Raw genomic sequence first — 26220 nt, forward strand, 5'->3', positions numbered from 1 at the left:
ATTTGGAGGCTAAGGACAGGCTTTTCCGCGCTCGTTGGAACAAAAGATTGCCTTCAAGTTTTGTCTCAAACTCAGCAGTTCCGCAGTGGAAATATTTGCTATGATAAAGACGGCCTTTGGTGATAATTGTTTGTGAGAAATTGTATACCAGTGGTGCTTGAAAAATCCCATGAAAGGACATCATTTTGGGACAGTCTACAAGGTCAAAGAGGCTTGCACCAAGGCTCTAAAGTACATTCCGGAGGAGGCCTACCGTGACGCCTTCGATGCATGGAAATCTCGCAGGAAGCGATGTATTGACGCAGGAGGAGCCAACTTTGAAACTATTTGGTATGTTGTACTGATATGATCAATAACTTTTTTGTTCGACTCACTGACATTACTTTTCGGCATACCCTGTATAGCCTCAGAGTTACCTTTCTCATATAAACAAATTGTCTTCACGTGCCTGTCACGTGGTGGGGGAGTGAAACTGAAAACATCGTGGATAACTTCGTGATCAGTAATATCAAGTAGATACGTAAGGACAATGATTGGTTAGTATAAGATCTAAAATATTGGCAGAGGTCCCGGAAACACGGGTCGGCTCCAGTACTAGTTGTGTTAACTTGTAATTTAAACACACTTCTATAAGGTCGCTCGCTTGAGTTTGTGTTATTAGTAAAGCAGTGCCATTTCGCCAGTTAGTGCCGGGAAAGTTAAAGTCGCCAAAAAGGATAATAATAGCATTGGGTGGATTGAAGTAATTTGATTTATTATGTTGTTAAGAGTAGAAAAATCGGGTTAACGGTAAGGGGGTCTGTAACAAACACCCAGCAGCACTGTTTGCGGGCTACACTGACAGTTTAACCACAGTATTTCCAATTTACTGTCAATGTTAACTCGCATGTACGGCAATTGTTGGTTCACGGCAATCAGAACACCCCCGCCACGTGCGTCTCTCCGATCGCATCGATAAACGTCAAAGTGGGGAAGATTTGCGATAACTTCCGCGTCACTGATTTCGCTTGTAAGCCACGTTTCTGTTAGTATCAGTAAATTACTGGCGGATGATGACATAACGTTTGATACGCTTACATATTTTGGTAGAAAGCTACGTATATTAGTGAAAATTACTGAAAAAGACAAATTAATACGCGGGGTTGCAGGGCGAGTTCCTTTTAGATTCGTAGGATAATGTGATTGCTATGCTAATTCTTTGACAGCCTGTGAACTCACTGAAAAGCGAGCAGATTTCCCATTCGCAAAAGCGACAAGGTGCCTGCGGGCGTTCTGCACAGCCTTAGAAAAATCTTAGCCGACACTGTGATCCGTGCTTTTAAACTTACAGCCATTTGATAAGACGGTCTCTTTTCTCTTGAACTATGTAAATTTGACAATTATAGGGTGGCGGCGCCCAGCGGTGTGCCTACCGAGACGAAGTGCTCGTTCAATTACTTTTCTTTATATGTTAATGTTAAGGAGCCGAGAGCACAGCTGGGTAACGGCTTCTTCAGACTGCGCAAAGATCTCGGAGCGATTAGTATCAGGAACGCCATAAAGCATTAAGTTGTTCCTACTGGATCGGTTTTCAGCGTTATCCATACGCCGTTCCAAGTCAAGTGGCTAGGTCAGTAATTTTAGTAGTTTGTTTTTACGCTCTCTATTTCATTTCGTAATGCGATGATGCTTTGGCAAAGATTTTCGACGACTGTCATTCGAGAATTCAAATCCGACACCAACTTATTCGTCGCCAGTAGTCGGCTGTTATTATCTTTCATTTCTGTAATTATTTCCTTTTGGCCGGGTGTTGGTTTTGGCAGTTCTATTAGAACAAGGTCAGCATTATCGGTACCCGTGTTAGACTCGATGTCTCCCTATAATAGAAGCAAAGAGCGAATGTCAAAACAAAATCAGCAGCAATAGCGACACTGCACAGGGGGCTCGGCAGCTGCACCGGAAGATCATTGCTAGATTTCTGTGCAAAAAGAGAACACTTGTTACCAACATGCGCGGCGAAGAGAAACGTGTTGTCTACATCGTGGTACAGCAACCGAGCCCACAGAGCACTGTCGATGGGCGGTGCAGGCAGTCGAGAATCATTTGGAGGGCACCGGACCAGAATGTTCGCCGGGGAAATCGGAACTGCTACTCTACCGCCCCAGTAGGATGGGCACATCGTCCAGTGACATAGCGGGACTGCACAAAAGGGAAGTCATAATATTCCCGAGAAACGCACGGAGATATCCATGGTCCAGAAGATCAGAGTCCGTGGTCTCTGGATCGAAGCCAGGGGAACAAACGCGGGAACCGTGACGCGCCCGGAATAGAAAGTCACGGCGACCGTTAGGCTAATACAGAGGGCCTGCAACAGCAGAAGGGGCATTAAAGAAAGAAACGTCGTACGGCTCGTCCAGGCTACGCAATGTGGCGATCAGCCACATTGCGTAGGTGGCGCCATTCGTCCACTGGCACACTGCTGAGAAAGGCAAGATCAACGCGCTCGTTAAAAAAGCGTACAGAACGGCACTGGGTCTCCCACAATACACAAGAAACGAAAGGTTACTACAACTGGGGGTACATAACACGCTGGAAGAAATTGCGGAAGCAGAGAGGATAGCGCAACTCGAAAGACTCTCCGGAACCAAGGCGGGCAGAGAAATCTTGGAAACGATCGACATAAACTACCACGGAATGAAGGGCCCCAAAGACGGAGATTCACCCGGACGTCCGAGCCGCAATAAACACGAAAACATCCCGAAGAACATGCATCCCGTGCACAGTGTCGAGAGAAGAAAATACCGCACGAAAACGATCCTCAAAAACCACGGCGCGCGGGAAGAGGTGCTCTTGGTAGACGCCGCCCAGTACCTTGAAACCAGATCGACTCGACAATGGTGGTGTCGGCGGTGGTGTCTTCACAATGGCGGTCGTAGACACGAAAGGAAAGACTGTGTGGTGGTGTCGGCGGTGGTGTCTTCACAATGGCGGTCGTAGACACGAAAGGAAAGACTGTGCGGCGGGCTCCGTAAGGGCCACATCGTCGGAGGCAACGGAAAAAACAGCAATCGCATTGGCCGGAAACAAGACAGAATAATGAGGAAGAAGATGCGGTCACTGACCGCATCTTCTTCCTCATCATGTTACCTGACCAGACGAACTTTCGTCGAATTCTTGACTACAAGACAGAATAATAATGGCCAAGACGGCCATTAGGAACTTCACAAAGGGCTAGTTCTCCACCGAGGTGGCCAAAATCCTGAATCGCAAAGCAATAGACTTCAAGAACGGCAATAACACGCCCAAATACCTCAACTGGAGTAACCACAGAAAACCAGAGCACCCCTCCCAACCTCAACGAGAAGGCCCACCGAGCCGCGTGAGAACTAAGCCACCGCGGTTTGGACAGTGACGGCCCGAGGACTGCGGTGGAGGCGATGACGACGAGGTAGCGATACAGAACGACAGGGACGAAATAGTCACGTACCACGACATACTGACACACTATAAGAAACAAAGAGACGCATACCCACAAGCGCACAAACAACTAGACAGATCTCCAGAAATAGATTGGAGAAGGTTGCAAACGAGAACCTTCAGAAACCCAGATCACTTAAAGGTGCATTCGCGCGACCGGACGGAGGAGGAATTTACGTAGCGGATGGCGTATCACGTGACGCGCGCGTCATCACAACGTGCCGCCCTCGCCTAGTCCGGCCTCCTCCGCTCGCGGTCCGGATTGAAAATGCTCGCTGGTATTTCCATCCGTCCGTTTGGCGGTCGTCTGACGTCAATTTAGCGTAGTCAGCGTCAAATCTGTCAACATTGGACAGATTGGCGTGGCTACGATGGCGTGTTGTCGGCTTGAAGCCACGTGTGTTGTTCTTGTGCAGCAGTGACCGCACGTGCTTTTGCTGTGGTGCAGCGAAAAAGGCGAGTCATGGTTGCGCGCGCATTTCTATTTACTCAGACCGCGCCTGCCTGACCTCAACGTGAGTGAGGTGCACAAGAAAACGCTAAGTGACGACGCAACCGTCACTTTGTGGCTCTTGTTGAGGGATCCACAGCGCCATGGAATATAAAGCACGCCGAGTATGCAAACGCGCAGCGGCGAATAAGCGTTGGAGTCGAGATAAGCACGCGGATTCCGCAAACGGCGTTCCGGCTGTGGGAATGCGACCTAACTCGGCTGCGCCAGATTCAAGTGATCACGTGACTGTTTGGCCCTCGGAGCAGGCGGGATTTTGCCCTCGCGTGTGTATCCACCTTAAACAGAGTAAATTCTAGACATTACCCAGAAGCGGGCTGCAAGCACGAAAACGCAAACATGGCACACGTCTTAAGGAAATGCACGGAGATCGGAGCAATATACAGAGAGGACAACATAGAACCGGACCTTCTCGAGGAGCGATCGCTAAGCGCTCTGACTAGCTCGGATCTACACGACCAACTATGGGCAATACAGCGGGCCCGGGCAGCGGTGGAAAGGCCATGCCTCACCGCAAATAATGCCTGGGTGGCCTGAGCCCAGGTCGATAACCTCGCAGGTGCTTTTCTCAATAACATTTTTTCCGTCCGTCCGCTGTCGGCAATCGCAGCTGCTTTATACTTGGCGGGAGCACGAATGCCGGTGCCGATGGGATTTCCCACAGTGAATCCAGCATCCAGATGTCGAATGGTGGCGCTGATACAGATGAGGCTGCGCAGTCGATCCCTATATATGGCGCAGGCGCCAGATCGCGTACAAGGTGAGTACGCGCCGGCTTCATCGTTGTGGGGTGGCAGGGAACATTCCAGTGACGTGTCGATAGCAGGAGCTATCCGAGAAGACAGCTGTTCGTGGGTGAAGATAGTCACGAACACCTGCGTGACGAAGAAAAACGGGTTAGTTGTCTGCATTGTGGTACAACAACCGAGCCCACCTCACATCTCACCAATCTTCAGTACACCGCTCGCGCTACATGTTATAATGCTAGTCTTAACTATATAAACATATTCACTTCCAACCATTCGTAAACCATTAGGTAGGGCAACATATAATAAAGCCTAGAAATAAGAATCTTAGAGTTCCTCAAGGAGCTGTACTGGCTCCCTACTTATATAATTCAGTCAAGGCGGACCTCCTTGTTCCATTGGGCAACATAGAAGTTCTTCAATTGGTCTTTGGTTTTGAGTTCGAGGAGGAGATCCCCACTTGACATCTTTGAGGCCTTGAATTGTTTTCCAATTTTTTCTACGAGGCATTTCGCCACTAAGACTGGTGCTAGCTTTCTTATTGGAGTGGTTCCTTCACTGTGCATTACATGGTAACGTAGGAATATTTCTGGGTTGCTTCGAAAAGTGAAATCAAAAGTTAGTTCGGTCCACCCTCTTTTGTTAGGGCGATCTGGAAGGGGAGGGAATGCATTTGATATGAAATTCTTGGACTATTCGGCGGCGATGGTAGCCACCCACCACCGAGCCCAACAAGGGGACGCTACGAGGTTAGGAAAATACCTGCAGACGCCAGCTACGCAACGCCGCTATAACCTAATATATGTACAGGTGCTCCCAGAATAATTCGGAACGCCCGACACGCAGCTGCTCGTCAGCGGAGCGCGCCGGCGGGTAAATACAGGCAAGATCTGAGCATGCGCGTTCTTCCTAGCTGGCAAGTTTCACTCCCTAGTGCATCTAGATTGGCGTTGTCTTGTTCCAAAAAGGTAGCGCTACGTTCCCTTTAGCATGGTGCAATGGGGGCTGGGCGGATGAATGTCTGTAGCACAGTATGCACCGTAATATATAAAGGCTTGTGCATTCTTTGCGGCGTACTCTCGCCATGATCTGCATCCCGTCTGATCAATGGCAATGCTTTGCGTGATTACGTGCTAGTGAGGCGGCTTGGCTACAACGGCATCGCTGCCTGATTTTCAATCGTGTTAGCCTGTCCTGTCAACTATTTGTTCTTGTTAAATTATCTCCTGATCTGTGTTTCTACTAGCTTCGTAATATGAGGACAATTTCGACCGCTTCCTTAAAAGGTGTGTCTGCGATAGTGGCAATAAAACAGTAAGGCCAATTTCACGCACAGGAAGTGACTTCATGAAAGGGGCACTCTAATGAACGCTTCACGACTCCAGTCATTTGAGCACCACGCTACGTGGTTCGCATATATTTGCGCCAATCAATCACGGAATCTAGCGAGTATCCTTACATGCATTTTGATCGCGTGTCGGCATTTGTTGGCGTAGATACTCATTTTCTTTTACTCAGAGGGAATATACAATGATAATCAAGGGTAGGCTGTGTGAGCTCAATGCAAAAAATAGTATGGAGAACATAGTAAATCTAAATAACAGGAAGAACACTAGGATTATTTTTTGCACAAAAGGAAGAATCGAGACGTAACTATGTTTCGCCTAAAGCGGTTGGCATGTTCCGCTATCAGTATCTTGCGAATGCGCCGTCCACGCGAAGCGCAGCTTGTAGGCGGCGTGGAATTGACTCGCAGTGCGCATTTACGAAGTCCCTCCTCGCACCAAGGCGCTTCCACTCGCGCGTTATGGCGAGCCAGAGCTCATCGGCACTGGCACTTCCCAGATTCAGCTTGGACAAACTTTCCTTCATCGTGCCCCACCCCAGGCGGCACGTCAGCTCGGACCAGCGTTCGATACGTATTGGCACTTCCGGGCCGAGTGATGGCCTAAGGTTAACAGCGTGGTTCCAATATGGGCTGGGCCATTCTAATTCCTGGCCGAATGATTGCCTAAGATTAACAGTGTGACGCGAATATAGGCTGTACCATTCTGATAGAGATCCAACGCTGACCCGCATTACACATTCAGTAAACAATATTAGCTCGTCCATTCAGCAAGGCGGGAATTATTGAACCAACTTTCATATGGACTTGCCAACATGCGTTACTAAGTTGGCTTTCTTTGGGCTACATTGGTCCGTAATAAGCCAATTTACGCCTTATCAATTTTAATACTTTCTGGTACGACTTGCTAAGGTTAAATAGCATGTTTGAAAGTCTAATGCATTGATCACAGGCACACTGCGCAGGAACCAGAAATACGTTTGCAAGCTGTGAACCCTTCAACAGAGCTGATACCACGTTGGTTAATTAATTAGTTCGCTTGACGATACTACTTTCGTTGAGATTTAATAACAGCTTCGCTGATAGGCTTATCTGTCACGGGGGACGGGCTGATCGATTTGCTGTGACAGACCGCGGGTTGTTCACAGCAGGGCACGGGTACATACTGGCGCCTGCCGCTTAAGTGTGCTCCACACGTGATAATTAAGCAATGGTTTGTGAATGACCTTATGATAAAAATTACGAGGAACGTATGCTTGCATTACGGTCAGAGGATTACGTAGTACAGTAATCGGAAGTGGCTCCATGTATGGGCGGTTGCCGAGTGCTTGAAGCGTGTACATAAGCACTCAAAATTTATTTCGCGTCGCTTTGGGCAGAAGCAAACAAAACAGTGCGACCTTGCAGTGTTCGCTAGAATGCTATGCTTCGGAGTTTTCGCACGACAGTCGATGGAATAGCACAGTCCTTTTCTTGGCTCCGTCGGCAGAAAAGGCACTCGAATCGATCATTGTTGTCGACGGCATGTCGATGCAATGATCTTATCTTTGTAATGATCTTTCTTATCAAATCGAACCTTAAAGAGACGTTTAAGCGTCTCCACCTTTCGGAGGCCAGTCAAGAACGCGAGCAACCATGTTCTTGAAGAATTTTTTCCACAACTCTGGCGGTGTGCACCGGGCTCAGGTCTTGTTGGAACAAATAGCAGCCATCTTTAAATGGCCCGTCCAGAGCGAGTGGCAATAGGTGGTGTTCTAGAATTTCGCAGTAAGCTTCAGCTGAAAACGATGGGGACAGTCGGATTAGCGGACCGAGGGCCTCTTTGCCAATTGCTCCCCAAACATTGACAGCCTGCACAGCGGCCGCGTCTGTAGATCTCGAAAACATACCCAGGCACGTATCTACCCTATTGAAAATTTGCCCGATGCTGGGCATGATGGAATCCATCATCACGGTGCATTATGGTTACGGGCATGCTGGGCAGTGGGCATGCTGGGTGATGGGTGGAATGCTCGGTGATTCTTTATTCTTTATTCAGACATATCCCCGCTAAGCCCGAAAGCGTTACAGCAGGGGGGTTACAAACATGAAAAAAAAATACATCTTGATTAACACTGCACACCTGTTCACATGACAGCCGATTCCACTGAGCAATAGTTTTAACAAAAAAGGAATTGGCATACATGCCCGTCCTAGCCCGGTATTCTCTAATTTTGCACTCGTGGTCAGTGCGTGCAGACATATAGTTTGGCGGTTTTAGGTACATTTCCCTATCAATTCCAGTTTTGTTATGATATATTTCATACATAAGTTTTAGCCGCAGTTTCTTTCGGCGAGACGATAGCGATTCCCAATTTAGCTCTTTTTTCATTGCCGTGCAGCTGTACCTCCTCCCGTACCTACCCAAGACGAACCTGGCTGCTCTGTTTTGTATTTTCTCTAGTTTATTTATGAGACATATCTGTGATGGGTCCCAAAGGGTACAAGCATATTCCAAAATAAGTCTTATACAAGTTAGGTACGCCGTGCTTCTAAGGTTAGAATTTGCACATTTTAAATTTCTTTGAATGTAATTCAAAGCAACTGCCGCTTTGCCAACCACATAGTCCACATGTGCCCGCCAAGAGCAGTCGCCCGACAGCATCACGCCCAAATATTTAGTTGTGAATTTCTCGCTTAAAATATTATTCATAAGATAATAGCTGGCATCGATTACATTTTTCTTCTTAGTAAACCGCACATGGACGCACTTACCCGCATTCAAATTCATTTTCCACTTAGAGCACCATTCGCAAATACGTTCTAGGTCGGCCTGCAGTTTGAGAACATCATTTTCATTATCAATTTTTCTATACACAATACAGTCATCCGCGAAGAGCTGCATGTTAGAGTCAATACCTAAGTTAATGCCATTAATATATATGAGAAAAAGAAGAGGCCCCAGGACAGATCCTTGCGGGACGCCTGATGTGACCTCAAGATAATCTGAATTAGTACCATTCAAGACAACACGTTGACGGCGATTTGACAAATAGTTTTCTATCCAGCTAAGAACACTGAAATCTATATTTAACATTCGGAGTTTATGAAGTAGTAAAGAATGGCAAACAGTATCAAATGCCTTGCGGAAGTCTAGAAATATACAGTCTATTTGCCCACCCAAATCAACTACAGAAGCTAGGTCATCATAAAATTCAATCAGTTGTGTCGTACATGAAAACCCCTTGCGAAATCCGTGTTGTCTGTTCGTAAGCACTGCGTTGTCCATTAGATGTTTCATGATAGCCTTGTATATTATGTGTTCCATGACCTTGCATGAGATAGAAGTAAGTGAGATAGGTCTATAATTAGTAACTTCATTTTTTAGAGCCTCCTTTGTGAATTGGGACTACATTTGCTATTTTCCAGTCCTGTGGCATCTGACCAGTAGTTAACGACTTGTGGAAAATTAAATAAAGGTAAAGCGAGATGGCATGAGCACACTGTTTTAAAATTCTTGGAGAGATACCATCAGGACCGATAGCCTTACTTTCATCAAGGTTCTTTAGCAGGGATTCAATGCCGCTAATGCTAAGTTCGATTGGTTGCATATGAGGAACGTTGCTATTTGATGATTGTGGGCTGCATGCAGATTGAGAAAGAAAGACTGATTGGACATATCTGTTTAGGCATGTCGCTTTTTCTGCATCGTCAGAAAGAGTGCGTTCATTGTAAATAATTTCATTTATTCCAACAGGATCAGACCCACATCCCTTCAAATACTGCCACAACGGTTTAGGATTTGTTTTCATTTTGTCATTTAATCGTTCAAGATACTGTTCTTTTGCTTTTTTCGACAGGCTTTTGTATTCGCGTTTCAATTCTTGTAGCGTTTTAAAATGTGCGTGTGTCTTTATTCTTTTATATCTTTGAAACTCATGCCTTCGTTTTTTAACTAGCTTCAATACACGAAAGGTGATCCATTGTTTTTTACGCTTTAGGAGCCTAGCCGATTCAATACTAGGTATGAACTTCTCTGTAAGATCTGACAGCTTTTTCTAAATGTGCTCCACAAATATTCTACTTCATGTTCTTCCGCAAAGCATTCAAAAACAGGAAGAAAATCAAGAAGTTTATCAGAAATTGATGAATAATCGCCCTTTTCAAAGAAGAAAACTCTTCTACTAATGCGCCTTTTTGTGCGCTGTACTTTCGTTTTAATCCCTGCAACCACAACCCGATGATCACTAATACCTGGAATGATATCGACATTACCAACTAAATTTGGCGAATTACAAAAGAGAAGATCCAGGGTACTATTTATTCGAGTGGGTGCAAGGACATACTGAAAAAAGCCGAAACTATCAGCCAGGTTCTTCATTTCTAGATTGGTACGGCTAGCCTTCATTAACTCGCATGTGCCGTTATCCCACTTTAAGTCGGGCAAATTAAAATCACCCGCGAGCAATATTATTTGGCCAGATGCCTCCGAAACGATATCGTACAGCATTTTCAAGACACGGAAATCCGTACTTGGTGGTCGATAAAACACTCCAGTGACAAAAGAAAGATTGTTAGCTAGTGTAACTGTGCACCAGACCGACTCGACCGAGTCATGACCGATGTTCAGCATCGAAGAAGAAAGGGACGAATGAACTAATAGAAAAACACCACCGCCATGACCCGGCCTGTCACTGCGATAAGCAGTATAGTTGCAGGGGAACACCTCGCTATCAGTGATGGATGGGTTAAGCCAGGATTCAGTACCAAACACTATATCTGCCTTTAATGACTCAACCAATCCAGCAAACTCATCTATCTTGTTGACTATACTACGGCAATTTACCACGGCAATAACTAAATCACGATGAACAAAGCAAATATGATTTGTATGTCACCGTTTTGATAGGGCAACAACTTCTTCCTTCTCATCGTCCCATGTAAACGCTCTGCCATTTATAAGCTTATCGGCCTTCAACTTAACCTGGTTTTTCTTATCTGCCTTCTTTACTTTTCCGTATTCCCAAAGTTTCTTTCGCACTGCTCGAGTTTCGAATGAAAAGTCCTGTTCTACACTGTAAGAGGAGCCCTTGAACTTGCTTGCATTTTTCAAAACGGCCATTTTTTCTTTATCGGATGAAAAATTTACAATTATGGGTCTTTTCTTCCCTTCATGAAAGCGAGCAACCCGATGGGCCCTCTGAACCGACTGCAGTTCGATTCCCAAATTAGTAGTGCAGATACCCTTAACCAAGGATTCAGCTTGTTCCCACGTTTCGGACCTATCATTGTCATCTATCCCGTAAAACACGAGGTTCAATCTACGGCTTCTGTTTTCGAGGTCTGCATTTTTCTTTTGCAGAATTCTTACTTGATGACTTAGATCCCTAATTACAGTTGCTTGTTCTTGTACTAGCTTCATAACATTACCTATCTGGTCTTGGGTTTTGTCAAGCTTGCTGTCCATTTCATCCATTTTGGTATCATGAGTAGTTATCCTGGCATCAATATTATCTAACTTATTCATGATAGTATCCTGTAATTTCTTCAAGAAATCCATTTCGCCTTTATCGAAAGGCCCAGGGTTGAGCTCAATGTCGCCGGAAAGTAGCAAGAGCAGAACGAGCCTTAAACGCGGTTCACAACGAAACGAAAACGTCTATCACGTCTAGTGCAATGTACTCGCGCTGTACATGCAACACTCGCCCGCGTGGGAGGAGCCGGAAACGCCATGACTGCTTTAGAAGTTTCAATTAGGTAGAGAGCACTAACCTGCAGAAACAACAGTGGCGTGAGCTGCATGTCGGCAAGCGTGCCGGATCCAAATCCCACGCAGTCAAGGTACCTCGCAGCTATATATTCCAGTCCCGGGTCACGTGGTTCACAACGGTCGACGAGCCTGCCATCGACGTCATGGTCGAAGAAACCGTCCCCGTGAGTCTTGCAGCGTTCTTCGTACAGCGATGAGTTTGCGTCGATTGTCGATATGTGCCATGATGGGTCAGAAGATTGCTCCGGATAGCACGGATTAACCGCACGCCCACCAAGCGGTCGATGTGCGATCACCGTCCAGGAAGCACCGAAAACCTGCAGAAACAACAGTGGCGTGAGCTGCATGTCGGCGAGCGTGCCGGCTCCAAATCCCACGCAGTGAAGGTACCGCGCAGCTATATAATCCAGTCCCGGGTCACGTGGTTCACAACGGTCGACGAGCCTGCCATCGACGTCATGGTCGAAGAAACCGTCCCCGTGAGTCTTGCAGCGTTCTTCGTACAGCAATGAGTTTGCGTCGATTGTCGATATGTGCCATGATGGGTCAGAAGATTGCTCCGGATGGCACGGATTAACCGCACGCCCACCAAGCGGTCGATGTGCGATCACCGTCCAGGAAGCACCGAAAACCTGCAGAAACAACAGTGGCGTGAGCTGCATGTCGGCAAGCGTGCCGGCTCCAAATCCCACGCAGTCAAGGTACCGCGCAGCTATATAATCCAGTCCCGGGTCACGTGGTTCACAACGGTCGACGAGCCTGCCATCGACGTCATGGTCGAAGAAACCGTCCCCGAGAGTCTTGCAGCGTTCTTCGTACAGCGATGAGTTTGCGTCGATTGTCGATATGTGCCATGATGGGTCAGAAGATTGCTCCGGATAGCACGGATTAACCGCACGCCCACCAAGCGGTCGATGTGCGATCACCGTCCAGGAAGCACCGAAAACCTGCAGAAACAACAGTGGCGTGAGCTGCATGTCGGCAAGCGTGCCGGCTCCAAATCCCCAACCCCACCATGGGTGATGGGTAGAATGCCGGGCGATTGGTGGAATGCCGGGCGATTGGTGGAATGCCGGGCGATTGGTAGAATGCCGGGCGATGGGTGGAATGCCGGGCGATGGGTGGAATGCCGGGCGATGGGTGGAATGCCGGGCGATGGGTGGAATGCCGGGCGATGGGTGGAATGCCGGGCGATGTGTGGAATGGCAGGCGATGGGTGGAATGCTGAGTATAACAGTGGGCACATCAGTTCAAATGCAAGTTGTGTAATGAATCGAAGGAGCAGCCATTGCACTTAGGAAGCTCATGATGGGCTATCTTCATGCGTGCTTGAGTCTTGCAAAGTGTGCAATCTGTATGCCGCTACATTTTCATGTCATAAGGAATCAATGTATAGCACCATATTATGTTCCATATCTTCACACTTTATTGAAAAAATGCAATAGGTTAAGGCGATTCACGTCTTCCATACTCGCTTGCCCTCGCGTCCGCTTCTGTGAAGAAGCTCCAAAGGTGCTTCCTTACAGAAGCAAGGCGGTGCTCTGGAGGTGGTGCTGGTGGCCCCATCGGATGTTCCCCGATGTACTTCTCCAGGCAGTCTAAAAGAAGAGTGCAACAAATATAGAAATAAATTGTTTTTGAAACCATTTGTAGTAATAAGTGAATGTAGGAAATCTGCTGCAAAAGATTCAACAAGTTTCAAATAATACAATGCAGCACACACAAATATGCTACCCAGCACGCATGGCAGAGCATATTTATTTGCAGTGAGAATGCATGCACATGCATCACACTGTTTTGCTGAGTCGCATGGGACTTCAGTAGGTGTTTGCTAAAGTCTTTTGTGCCTTAGCGTGGTATTTAAACCTTGGTTATGTGCGCAATAAAATTGTAAGTCAGCGCTCTTTCCTATCCCTTCTCTCGCTTCCATGTAGATCGTCGCGCTGCTGACTTAAGATGAAACTTTACCAACACGCCTGTTCAGCCACCCTTGCGTTAGAGACAGTCTAGCCATGTCGTGGCTCTCGAAATGTGACACAAGTTTGGGTGGTTGAAGAGCAGACAAATTATGCGAAATCGGAAGCAATAAGTCCGCCTGACGGTGCTTCGAATGCAGCTGCCGTTTGACTAAACTTTGCAGTAAAGCCAAACTCCTGATGAGAAGAGTTTCGACAGTGTCGGCGTCAGTATCTAAATGAACTAAAAAATCATCTACAAACCTAAAAACTTTTTCCACGAAAGACGGAAGGCGTTTGGAAAGCGCACGGCGGGAAAACGTATCTACAAAGGGGCGGGGTTTGCATCGGTTCATGCATAGCGCCCATGCTGAGTGACATCTTGCTAGCCACTCATGGCTGTGCAGTTTCCAAACTCCTTCCGTCTTTCGTGGAAAAAGTTTTTAGGTTTGTAGATGACTTTTTGGTTCTTTTAGATACTGATGCCGACACTGTCAAAACTAGCTGCTGTGATGCTTTATCGCTGTTTAAAGAATGTCTTCATGCATTTGTCTTAACCCATGAGCTGCCAGTTGCCGACTCGATTAGGTTTTTAGACCTCAGACTCATTTTTAGGAACAACCAGATGTGCTGGATGTATGAACCCAGAGCTTGCAAAGCTCTTTTACCTTTTAACTCAGCCCATTCAAAGCTCATCAAGCGAGGAATCGTTAGCCTATGCTTCACTAATTCACCTTTCAAAGTCCTGTCACCACGTAATGGAAGCCAGTTTCGGTAAACAGGCCCGGAGACTTGAGCAATTGGGCGACCCGGGCAGTCTGCTGACGTCAGTAGCTGAAAGCTTGCAACCCAGATTCTGCCACTTCCAGTAAGAGAGTCAACGTCATCCCTTACATCCACACGTTGTCCCATAATCTCAAGAAAGTTGGTCGGCATGCTGGTGTCGCTGTTGTGTTTTTGGCACCACATGAGCTGTCACGCTTATGCAGGCAGGTCAACTGTAATCCTAAAGAAAGAAAAAATTGATGCAGAACCAACCATAATAATCGCTTTGTCATGTGTGCTGTAGGTGTTGTTTACAACATTCCTCTTTCCTGCGGCCGCGAATACATTAGTCAGACGGGACGCTGTCTCAATGAACAATTAAAGGAGCATAACAATCATGTTTTCAACTCCGCTTCTGGTCACCTCGGTATTCACTGCAGAGACCACCGTTGCAAAACCCTTATTTGATAGTGCACGAATGATCAGTCGCAACAAAAACAAACATACTAGAGAAATTATTGAAGTGCTCGAAATTCACAAATCTGGGGAGCGCTGCATCAGTGCCCCTTCATTTTCACTGTGCGATAAAGAAGTGCAATATTTAACCACATGATTTAAATATCGTATGTTGGAAGCAGAGTCCTGAATACGTGCTACCTTTCTGTTTTTTTTTCTTTTGTGCCTTAGCCTGGTATTTAAACCTTGGTTATGTGCGCAACAAAATTGTTGTAAGTCAGTGCTCTTTCCTATCCCTTCTCTCGCTTCCATGTAGATCGTCGCGCTGCTAACCTAAGATGTCTGCAGGAGACTTGCAAGGTGCTAGTTCTGTCATCTGCTACCGTTAGCCTGTTGCTCGCAGTCTGTATATCATGCAGTGGGCGAGGAAACGGGCCGTAACTTTAGCATTAGCCATGTAGGCATAAAATTTTTTTAATGTACAAGCCGTAGTCATGGCTGGTTTCCATGCTTTATTTAGCTGCAATGATGGCAACCAATGTCTTAGTGTTCTTTTGAAACCCCATATAGCTTCCTTGCTAAGCTAATCTACATCTTCAATGTAAAAAAGCCTAAGGAAGCATCTTAAACTACAGAGCAATCTCTCATGATCGTTTGTTCCTAAAAACCATTTTAGCAACAAACGGTATTTGCAGCAGACTGTTGATGGCAGTACAAAAGTTACCGGCACTTCATTCATAAAACAATTGAAACTGCACAGAAAAACTAGGCATTACAGCCACACTATGTGTCATCCGTTCTAATCCAGGCTGGCCGCGAGTTCTAGAACTCTGCATGATGCCTAGCGCCTTGATTTTTTTAGGGCACTGATGACAGGCATAAAAATTTATAGGAAGCTTCACACAGGTCAAGCTCAACTATCCATGTCATAGCGTACATGTCAATAATGTGCGAGGTGCTTTCTTTGTGTAGCAATTCTTTCCTCATCTTTATGCTCAAATAAGGCACATGTAGCCACCTGACTTTCTTGATTGCGTGTCATTGAAATCAATTATAGGGGAAACTGCAGACAGCTTTCGCAAGAAACCAATATCTCGAAATTATCCTATGCTGCTTTGACAGTGCATATATACTGCTTAAGAAAAAGACATGTATAGGCACTCGCATCATTGTTTCTTTGGAACTTCTTTCCATTGTGTGTACATCAATGTTAACTCATCCAGATAACTTTCAGATATACAGTCAAGTATCTTAAATGAGGTGAATGTTCACTTACTCTTCACAGCAACCACTTTCTCTGATGTTGCCAGAAGCTTCCCAGATGCATCATAGATAGTCCAGCAGGCCTGCTCAGTCGGGCTTCTTTCCCCAGCTTGTGTTGGTGTCCACAGGTGCTGTGCCAGACCTAATGCGCACTTGGCTTCGGAGGTACACTTTAGTATGTAATGCCACTTGACTAGCATCACAAATCCCACACCAATCTGTACCTGCAACAGATAGAAAGTATATTTTTCTTTGACCAGTAATCGTAATCCTAAAACACACTAGCATAAAACAATATTGTATAGGTTAGTCCTTTGATTTATGATAAAACCCCATAATTTCCCATTTCTGCACCACGAACAAGCATCATAAATATCGGGTTAAACCCACTTTTACCACGAAATAACCTTTCTGTAAAGGATACTAAACTAATAAATTTTCCCCACCTTGTGGGCAGCAAGCAGTCATATTTTATACAATTTAACCTTGCAATAAAGAAATTGATGGAGAAAGCAAAAAATTGGTTCAGATAGGCGCAGTACCACGCAGAGAACAGTGCAAAAACGAGTGCCATCGTGGCCTCCGAGATTGTAAGCAGTGTCACACTGAGAACAAAGCACACGTGACCTGTGTGAGCCATGTGCACCGGTCGTCAACGGCCACCAACACTATACACTGCACGGCCTCGTTCTGAAGCACACTGGAGAAAGGCCTTGAAAGCATGATTACCCTTGCACGGTTGAAAAAGCGTGAATTTCCTTGTGAATTCTGAAATCCACGTGCAGCACTCACTCATCTTCGCAGTTATATCATCGTCGTGACTAAACTGGTGCAGAGGATGCGCCAAGTTCTCATCGCAATTGCAAACTTCAGAACTTGGTGTGCACTCTCCTTTTACTGCGATCGGATTTGACATGTTTGTTTCAACAGTACGCTGCTATTGAATATCTTCATTATATGTGGACTCAGTTTGAACAGGCATGGTCAGAAAATCATAAATGCAATAAAATGCGGTCATTTTAAACCAATAATTCGTTATATCTGTGATTGTTATAAACGAGAACTGTACTGCATAAGAACGTAAGGTGCGAGAATTTTTTGACATAGCGCTCCAGTAATAGCACAAGTAAAGGCACTTGATAAACCGTTGATAACCCATCACTGTTTCTCACTGTTTCGCTACACTCGTTACTCATGCCCTCATACTACACTACAAAGTGCAGCTAAATCTACGAATTGCATTGGACGGCAGAAGTAAGGTTCCTCCATTGTCTGCCCCTAATCACTCTCCCCACGAAGATAGCTGAATGGAACCTTCAGAAACGCTTCAGTGTTGCACAACAGGCGAGCCCCCTCTGGCATTCTCAGAACACAAAATTGGCTCTCGTCATGTCGGTTCTGTCGTTCCTCGATGATTGACTGATCGACAGCTTTTGCTCCTAACGCCGAGGTCATCTGGAGCACCCTGTTGACATCGTGATGCACAGAGACAGTACCAGCAAGGCCAGGAGAGCAGTATATGAGTTTTTTTTAATTTGTGGCATTCCCACCGCACATAGCACTGCCGCATCCACCAGACTATGGTCATGGCATTCCATGAATTCTCTACATCATGCGCACATTTCTTTGAAATATGAACTATGTCAGATGTTATGTCCATGGCATTCTCTACATCATGCGCAGATTTCCTTGAAATATCAACTATGTCAGATGTTATGTTTAGGGGCCCTTTAAGAAATTTTCTTCATTTATATCAAGGCCGTCATACTCACCTAGGCTTTCTAAATAAACCTTCAGTTTGGACAGCAACAATTTTGTGCTGTTTCCTTAGTCCTTGACTTTCTGTGCTGTCCACAATGCAGCATTTCCAATCAATGTCTTTGTGTATCACTGTTCAAATACCATATTGTTTTTTTGATAAGCTGAACTGCAATACATCTTCAATGTAAAGAAGCCTAAGGAAGTGTCTAAAAATAAAACAAAGCAATCCGTTATGCTCTTTTGTTTCAAATAAACATATTCTTGCAGCAAATGGAATTTGTGGGAGACTGTTCGTGGGTGCCAAAACAAGAGTTACTGGCAGTTAGATTTATAAAGAAATTGAAATTGCACAGAAAGGAAAAGGCTAGTTACAGTCACAGTGTGTAGTCATCTGCTCTAATCCAAGCTGGAGGCGAGTGCTGAAACTTTGTATGATGCCTCAGCGACTTGGTTTTTTTTGGCGTCGACAACAGGCATAATTTATCGCAGGCTTACAGTACAAATACAGATATCCATTTTATAACTGACATGCCACTAATGGGCGAGGTGCTTTCTTTGTGTAGCAATTCTTTCTTCATTTCTATTCTCAAATAAAACGAAATCGCTGCAAGTAAACCAAAAGTACTGATAGGACACATGTCACAAATTTCATTAATAAGACAGGTGTGTTTAGAAATCGCATCGCTCTGAATGTTGCAGATTATAACGCAGCAAATAGATCACCACCGTCACCACATTGGAAAGACAGTGGTTTAAATAGCTTCTTTCAGGCCACATAATTTGCCATGCTGTTTCAGAACCAAATAATTTTTCTCAGAAACATTTTTTCAAGAGTATTAAGATGAATGCTCCAGCATGGAAAGCTATGGTAGATCATGTCAAGTCTGCATTACACTTTTCAAGGAACATAAGGTGCTGAAAATCTCACTTGTCTTTAAGACAATAAACATTAGGCACTGGCATTAATCTTTGTTTGGCATTTCTTTTTGCTGTGTCAACGCTACTCATCCAGATAACTTTCTGATATAAAGTAGTGAATGTCTTAATTCAGGTAACTGTTCACTTACTCTTCACAGCAGCCACTATCTCTGGTGTTGCCGCAAGCTTTCCAGTTCAATCCAAACTGTGCGGCAGGCCTGCCCAGTCAGGCCTCTTTCACCAGCTTCTGCTGGTGTCCACATCTATTGCACACTTGGCATCTGATGTACACTTTAAATATACTGCCACTGTTATAAGGCATCACAAAGCCTACACCAATCTGCACCTGCAATAGATATGAAGTGTTATTTCTTTGACCGATACTCGTAACACTACAGCACATTTGTATAAAAATATTTTGTAGGTTAGGTCCTTCGATTTCTGATAAAACCCCATGCCCTTTTTTGTGCTGATGACAAGTTTCACAGTTTAAACTAACACATTCTCAAGATGTAACTGTAACAGCAGAATTATTCACCCAACATACACATTCTCTTGTATAGTTCAATAGCTTCGGACATGGAAGCACTTGAAATGCTAGTATAGTGTATACAGACCAGGTCAATATAAGGCATATGAACACACCCAGACATATTGCTAACATTCAAGAACAACTTTTATTTCCAGGTACCCCATCTTGCACTTCGGCTTGTGCGTCAGAGAATGCATGTATAAGTGCAATCATTAGTACAAGAGCAAACAATTCCAAAAAAATGCTGACACTTGCACGGTAATTCTCAGCTCATATGCAGAAATTCAGATTGTTTTGATAACACAAAATATTTGCTAATACATACGTGACCAGCCCTGACAATCCACTCACTTATATTCTGTTGAGTCAACTCACACCCATTTCTACCTAGAATACGGTACTTTCAAAACAGGAACGGCAGCCACATTTTAAGAATTGAAGGAACAACAAACCATTTGGTGCCGTTATCTTCACTTTGTTACTGTGCTCACGCAGCCTCATTTGCACATCTGCCTGTTTACCCTATGTAGCTTCTTCCACAGAATAATCCAATGTGATATATAATGCATGCTCTGCATTTGACAACACTTTAGCGTTTTTTTTTACATTTTACATTGTGGCATCCTGGTAAACGCTACCTAGTTTGGTGCAAAATAGACAAAGCTGATGTCTGCTTGCTGTGCTTATTAAGTTGTGTGAAAGGCTGTGATATACGGTCCTGCAGCAACCTTTATCTTGTTAATGCTGGCACCCTCTGCCATTCAGCGCACATCTGCCTCTGCAGTGACTCTTTGAGCAGTCCTTCTGCAACGAGCACCAGGAACTGACTTGGGTAGCCAACCTCGTGAAGGTTTGTCGCCTGCAACCTAAAGGTTGCGTTCATTAGTTGATGGCATGACTTTCTTTTGCACCAAAAATGTAGTCAATTGCAGTGCATGTGTTATATATTCTATTCCATTAAGCTGCAGAAGAAGCTATATAGGCCAAAGGTGCTAGACTATGTCAGCACAGTAAGAAAAGTGAAAAAAAAACGACACCAGATAGCGCTTCTTGTCCCTTCATTGCTTCAATGTAGCCGCCATCCCCATTCTGAATGTGCTCTTATTCGATGCTGAAATGGGTCGAGTTGACTCACCAGATTACAGATAAGTGTAGTTTTAGGATTGGTGATCCGTGCGTTGGGAAACACTTTAGTACATTGGCAAATAAAAAAATTGAATTCCTTCATATGTGGACAGGTGGCACTACAGTTACAAGTTTTTATCGACACATACCATCGCTTCGTTTTGATCAGCTTATCGAAACCACACTGACACACTTGTCTATGACTTGTTATCCAGTGCACCTCTAAAATTCTTTTTACATTTTTGCATTTTTCAGAAACCTGGCGCTGCTAAACAGTGGAGTGCATGTGCATTTATTACAAGAGCTGCTAAATGGCTAGCAAAACTAGGGAATGTTAATGACAGAGTGAGACAGCCCAAAAACAATGTAAAAATGGGTATGGTAGCCATTTAGCTGCCATTTAATACATGCGCTTGTCGTCCACTGTTTAAGAGCACCAGGTTCCTGAAAAATTCCAAAGCGAAACAAATTAATTTTAACAATGTATTGTATAGCAACAGTTAAAGATGTGTGCCAGGACGGCATAACTTTGTCTATAAAAAAGATGTTATTTCAGGTTAAACACTTGTATCTGTAGTGCCTTCTGTGAGCATGCCAGACAATACGGCTGGTTTTCTTCGTTGCTTTTGACATTATCATAAGCGGTCCGTGTTTGTTCTAAAAAAAGTTATGCGAAAACCACAATTTAGTTCTCTTCGCACGTGTCAAAAATTACATTAACAAAAACAAATTATATTTGGACTGGCTGGTATAAATTCATGGTACCATGGCACTAAGCTGAACACAAGAGGACTATCTTCTTCGTGTGCTCCACTTCTCATGCAAAAAAGCAATGAAAGATTGCAGGTGTGGTGCACAGACATTTTATGCCTCAGAGAGCATCAACTTTCTGTGTGCCTGCCAGTGAAACCTTCATTTATACTACACCTATCAATAGCCTAGCATTATTTGAGATGCCACCGAATAGTTAAGTGACTGACAATGCCACGGAATAATGTACAGCCATATGTAACACTCAAAGCAACAACAGCGAAAAACAGTGTGAGGCCACACCAACTTCTAGCTTTGCAATAAGTAGCAATTTCATTGACTCTTGGAAAAGCATACATAATATCTACCGTACAGGACAAGGAGGCACACATAACAGATGGAAGTTACTGACAAAAGTGTATGCACACTTTATTTCTTGAGTTTACTCAGTAATAGCATAAATTGAAATGCGAACAGGAATTATTATTTGTTACGCATAATTACATAGATGTGCAACATGTAATCACACTGTAGCTGGTTTCTAAGCATGGAGTAGTCTCAAGTGCATGCTTTGGAGTCTAAATTAGACCGCTGTTTCAAGTGCAGCTAAACCTGGAAATGAACCACTTTCAAGTAGCTTCAGAATTGGTTGCATTTGAATTCTTATGGTAGATATATTCTGTACATTCAGTAAGTTTTTCATTCCAAATCAGTACTTGTGCCTGTTCCCTTGTTTCAAGAAAATTTTTCAACTGCGCGAAGACAAGACGTGAACAGAAACATTGAAGCTCACACACGTTTCTGTTCACGTTGTGTCTTCTTTGCGCAGTTTAAAAATTTTTGCTGAATCTATGAACCGACTAGCCCAACAACATGCCTTACTTCCCTAGTTTATGCATCACAATTGCAATTCATTGAGCCCGACCACACGAGATGTCACACTGAAATTCCAGAAATCTATTTTACGACTGCGATAATGGCAAAATGATTTAACAACAAAGCCTAGACTTACCTACTTATATGTCTCTTCACTCAGCCATAGGTCAGTGCTGCTCACAGATATTAATCACCAGCGTCATCTGCAGAGGAAGAGGCTGAAAAAAAACAGGTTTTCTGAAAGTACAGAAATACAGGACAGGCTCTGAAACTATGTCGAGTGACACAAGATGCTAGTCAATTTAGAGGTTATTACATACAAAAGGATACAGTTTCACACAGACAACTGTTACACTGAATAAGAGATGACACTGTGACAAACACAAGGACTATTTTAGCACTTGTGCATTATCTACCAATCAGCTGATAACTTTATTATAGGCAAATAAAGACTGAAAGGACCCCAACTGATCCCACTAATGAGGTGCACCTACTGACACATTAAAGTAGCTACTCCACAGACTGAGATTTCAGGAAGGAAATGTGTTTCTGAAGTTATTGAGGTGTTACCTGAAGTAAGTGTAGAATAAATTTTTTTCCATGTGATGTTCTATTCACAGTGACAGTTCGAAGAATCTGCTAAGCCACCTTTGGTATTATGCATGTTGAATTTCTTGAACTTTTAGGAAATTTGCAGTTTATTTCAGTATTTATGCTTTCCACAGGTCTGTTTACGTCCGACAAAGTAGTACTAGCTACAGCATGCTTGCTCTGAGTCTGGCAGTAGTGATGTGTTATGCCAAGGCAATTACAGCTGACCTGCCTTGGATTCAAAGTGGTTTAATTCAAAAAAACAATTATGGGGTTTTTAAATGCCAAAAACACAATCTGATTATCAGGCACGCCGTAGTGGGAGACTCAGGAATAATTTGGACCACCTGAGGTTCTTTTAACTGGCACCTAAATTTAAGTGCACGGGTGTTTTTAACATTTTCCCTCCACCGAAAAATGCGGCCGCCGTAGCCGGGATTTGATCCCGCAGCCTCGTGCTTAGCGGCCCAACACTATAGCCACTAAGCAACCACGTCAGGTGGCGGTTTATTTCTAAGCATGCTTGACATAATGCTTAACCACATATATAATGTGCGACAAGTTCTAGATCACACAACTCTGCCCACTTTCTTGCTCCACACAGGCGAAAATTCAAATATTTGACACTACTAACAGAGGAAGCAGAGCAGGTGCTTTATAATTCCTGCCAATGATATGCAGATTTGCAGTCATTATTTCACTCTAAGAAAAAGCGAAATGCATGTAAATGGTTTCTTGATGAACCCATCGCCACATAAAGAAAGCAGCAGACATCTTACACAATCTACGTAGTGCACCAAATGGCAACTAACAATCTCAAGCTCAGGTGTACCTTCAAGGCATGGGCACACATACAGTGCAGGAAGCTTACTGCCTATTCGAGGCCAACATGTGCCATATTTTACAAACAGCTTGATACAAAATATTTAATTGGAACATTATTGCCTCTTCCATATTGACAGTGTTATGAAATGCCTTTGGACCTGTTGCACAGAATCGAAATTTTCACATTCAAACAGTCTCTCTAATAAAAAAATAAAGCTTGTACAAATCAGTGCATACATTTATTAAGAAAGAAATGACAACTGTTCTACAGTGTTCCGCTGATAACCACTGCAAACCACCACTCAGGCTCGCAAGTCAACAATTTTCCATTGCATTTGTCCCACACTTCTTGTAAAATTAACGGAAAACTACTACGCAAATAGAACGATAACACAGCTGTGTATTTCAGGCACAGTTTTCTTGCAGTCCTGTACAAACTACCTCGGTTTAACAGCCCTTTTCAGTGCAAAATGAAATCGGGAAAAACGTAATTTATAGAGAAAGAAGCATTTTCTGTAACTGCGTAAATCGCCGAGGATACTGTAATATGAAGTTCTCTCAATATGCATCAGCTATCAACTTCCGTGTCACGCTACACAAATAATCTTTTAAATCTATTCCTTAAACGCCGATAATTAAAAGTGCAACCATACACACTCATCACGGCTCCGTACATACAAAATGCGCCGCAAAACAAACACTTCTAAATGCAACGTAATTTGTCTTACGGTATCGAATCTCGGTTCGCAGAACACCGCGGTGGCTGCAGATATTTTTAGCGCTGTAGCTCGGACATATTCTTACCGACGTTTCGTCTTCGTTACGAGTCAATACAGCGTTTAATGCAAACCGCAAATTTAAAATGCGCAGTGATCATCCTGCCGGCGGAATATCCTTCCGTCTAATACTGGGAAAATTTTACGAGTGGTAGTGCGCACGTCTTATCTCACTACCAGCGCTATGCATTAGTAGCGACTAATCTCTACAAACGTAGTGCGCAAGCAGATTCAACGCCACTGCAACCGCATTCGGTTCCACGCTGTTCGGTTTCCAGGGAAACAATGCATAGAGCAATGATAACGCGCAACGTAAGAAGGATAGCATGCACGGCTACCTACCTTTGGCACGAAAAACACGCGTCCATCCGTCTTGTGGCGATGTGCCGCGCTGCCGATTGCCGGGCGTCCGTTGGTCTCGGGGCAATGTGCCGACTTCCCGATGTGCCCGGAATTCAAAGCATTTCTCCTGGCCACAGAGCGCGTTGTCGAGAAGGAACTTCGGCACTGCTTTTCACTGCTGTGCTGAAGCATTTGAAGACTGTATCCTCCAAGACTACGAATCACGTCCGTCCGCAAATCAAACAAAGGGATCACCAAGGTTGTGTAGCAGTAGGTTGCTGTTGAATTAGTTCCTCGCGTATTACGCATCATATCCGGCCCAGAAGTTCCTCCTTCGTTAATGAGCGCAATGTAAAAGCGACATCACGAGGTAGTACAAGAACAAGTCACTAAACGACGACTGCATCACCACAGAGATACCCACGCAGCATAACACGACGCCATGTCTGTAAACAGCGATAGTGGCGACGCTATGGGCGCGGTGCCTGAACAAGTTTCAGTTTCGATTTCAAAATATCACCTGCTAATTCATTTTTGTGGGTGGTGTCAGGAACAGCTCAGAATAATGGTCTAACGTTCCAACATGTAAAAGCAACGTGATATCTTAGTCTATCGGTGAACCATGCAATATTGATTTTACACTATGCAATCAGTATTGGAGGGGCTATTTTGGTATCCAGCATCAGTCCGAACTGTAGGCTATCGTTACTAAATTTTTGTTTATTTTGGCGTTTTCTAACGCCAGTTCTCATGCATTTTGCGTAAGTTTTGCTCGAACCTTTCGTCTGTAAAGTTAAACGCTTACAGTGAGACTTAAAATCATCTTTCAATACTAAACGAGCCAGCGAGCCCTCAGCCTTTATTGTAGGCTGGGGTCCTGAATAATTCGCAGTGCCGGTTCAAAAAAAGATTTTGCGCTCACCACTGCACTCTTCTTGCTCAAATTTTGCAGAATGATCGTATTTTGAGTCTGCTTCGTTTAGTATAACACTTACCGCAGTTAATTGCCTGGTTTGTAAGAAAAAAATGCAAATTTGCCTTCATTTATAGCGATGCGAGCTGATCCACCGACCAGCTAGCATATAACTTGTGTCGCCGCCTGCCGGAAGCTGAAGAAAGCAACTGGTTAAGGTGGTTTGCCGCCTGTTGCCCGCTCCTAGAACACGCGGCTAACCTGGCTAACCGGCTGCTTTTTGCAGCTGCCGGCAGGCGGCGACACAACTTTATGTTAGAGCCGTCGGTGGAACAGCTCGCATTTCCATAAGTGAAGGCAAATTTGCATTATTTTTCCTTAAAAACCAGGCAGATAACTCCGGTAAGTGTTATACTGAAGGAAGCAGACCCCAAAATACGATCGTTCTGCAAAATATGAGAAAGAAGAGTGCAGCGGTGAGCGCAAAACCTTTTTTTTCGAACAAGCGCTGCCAAATATTCAGGACCGTGTATATTGCAGTGGAGCGCGTCTTCTTGATTACCAC

The 26220-nt window shown here is 44.4% G+C and overlaps 1 long non-coding RNA gene across 1 annotated transcript; it reads right to left on the reverse strand.

Moving 5' to 3' along the window:
- Positions 1 to 13197: 13197 nt before the first annotated feature.
- Positions 13198 to 25181, reverse strand: LOC125943773 (uncharacterized). Its single transcript, XR_007465885.1, has 5 exons — positions 24743 to 25181; positions 22345 to 22426; positions 19075 to 19271; positions 16260 to 16470; positions 13198 to 13405 (listed from the first exon to the last, which is right to left on the reverse strand). It is a non-coding gene; the product is annotated as an uncharacterized LOC125943773 (long non-coding RNA).
- Between the last annotated feature and the right edge of the window lie 1039 nt (positions 25182 to 26220).

The sequence above is a fragment of the Dermacentor silvarum genome, chromosome 3 (genome assembly GCF_013339745.2).
Source record: "Dermacentor silvarum isolate Dsil-2018 chromosome 3, BIME_Dsil_1.4, whole genome shotgun sequence".
In the NCBI taxonomy this organism is placed as follows: Eukaryota; Metazoa; Arthropoda; class Arachnida; order Ixodida; family Ixodidae; genus Dermacentor; species Dermacentor silvarum.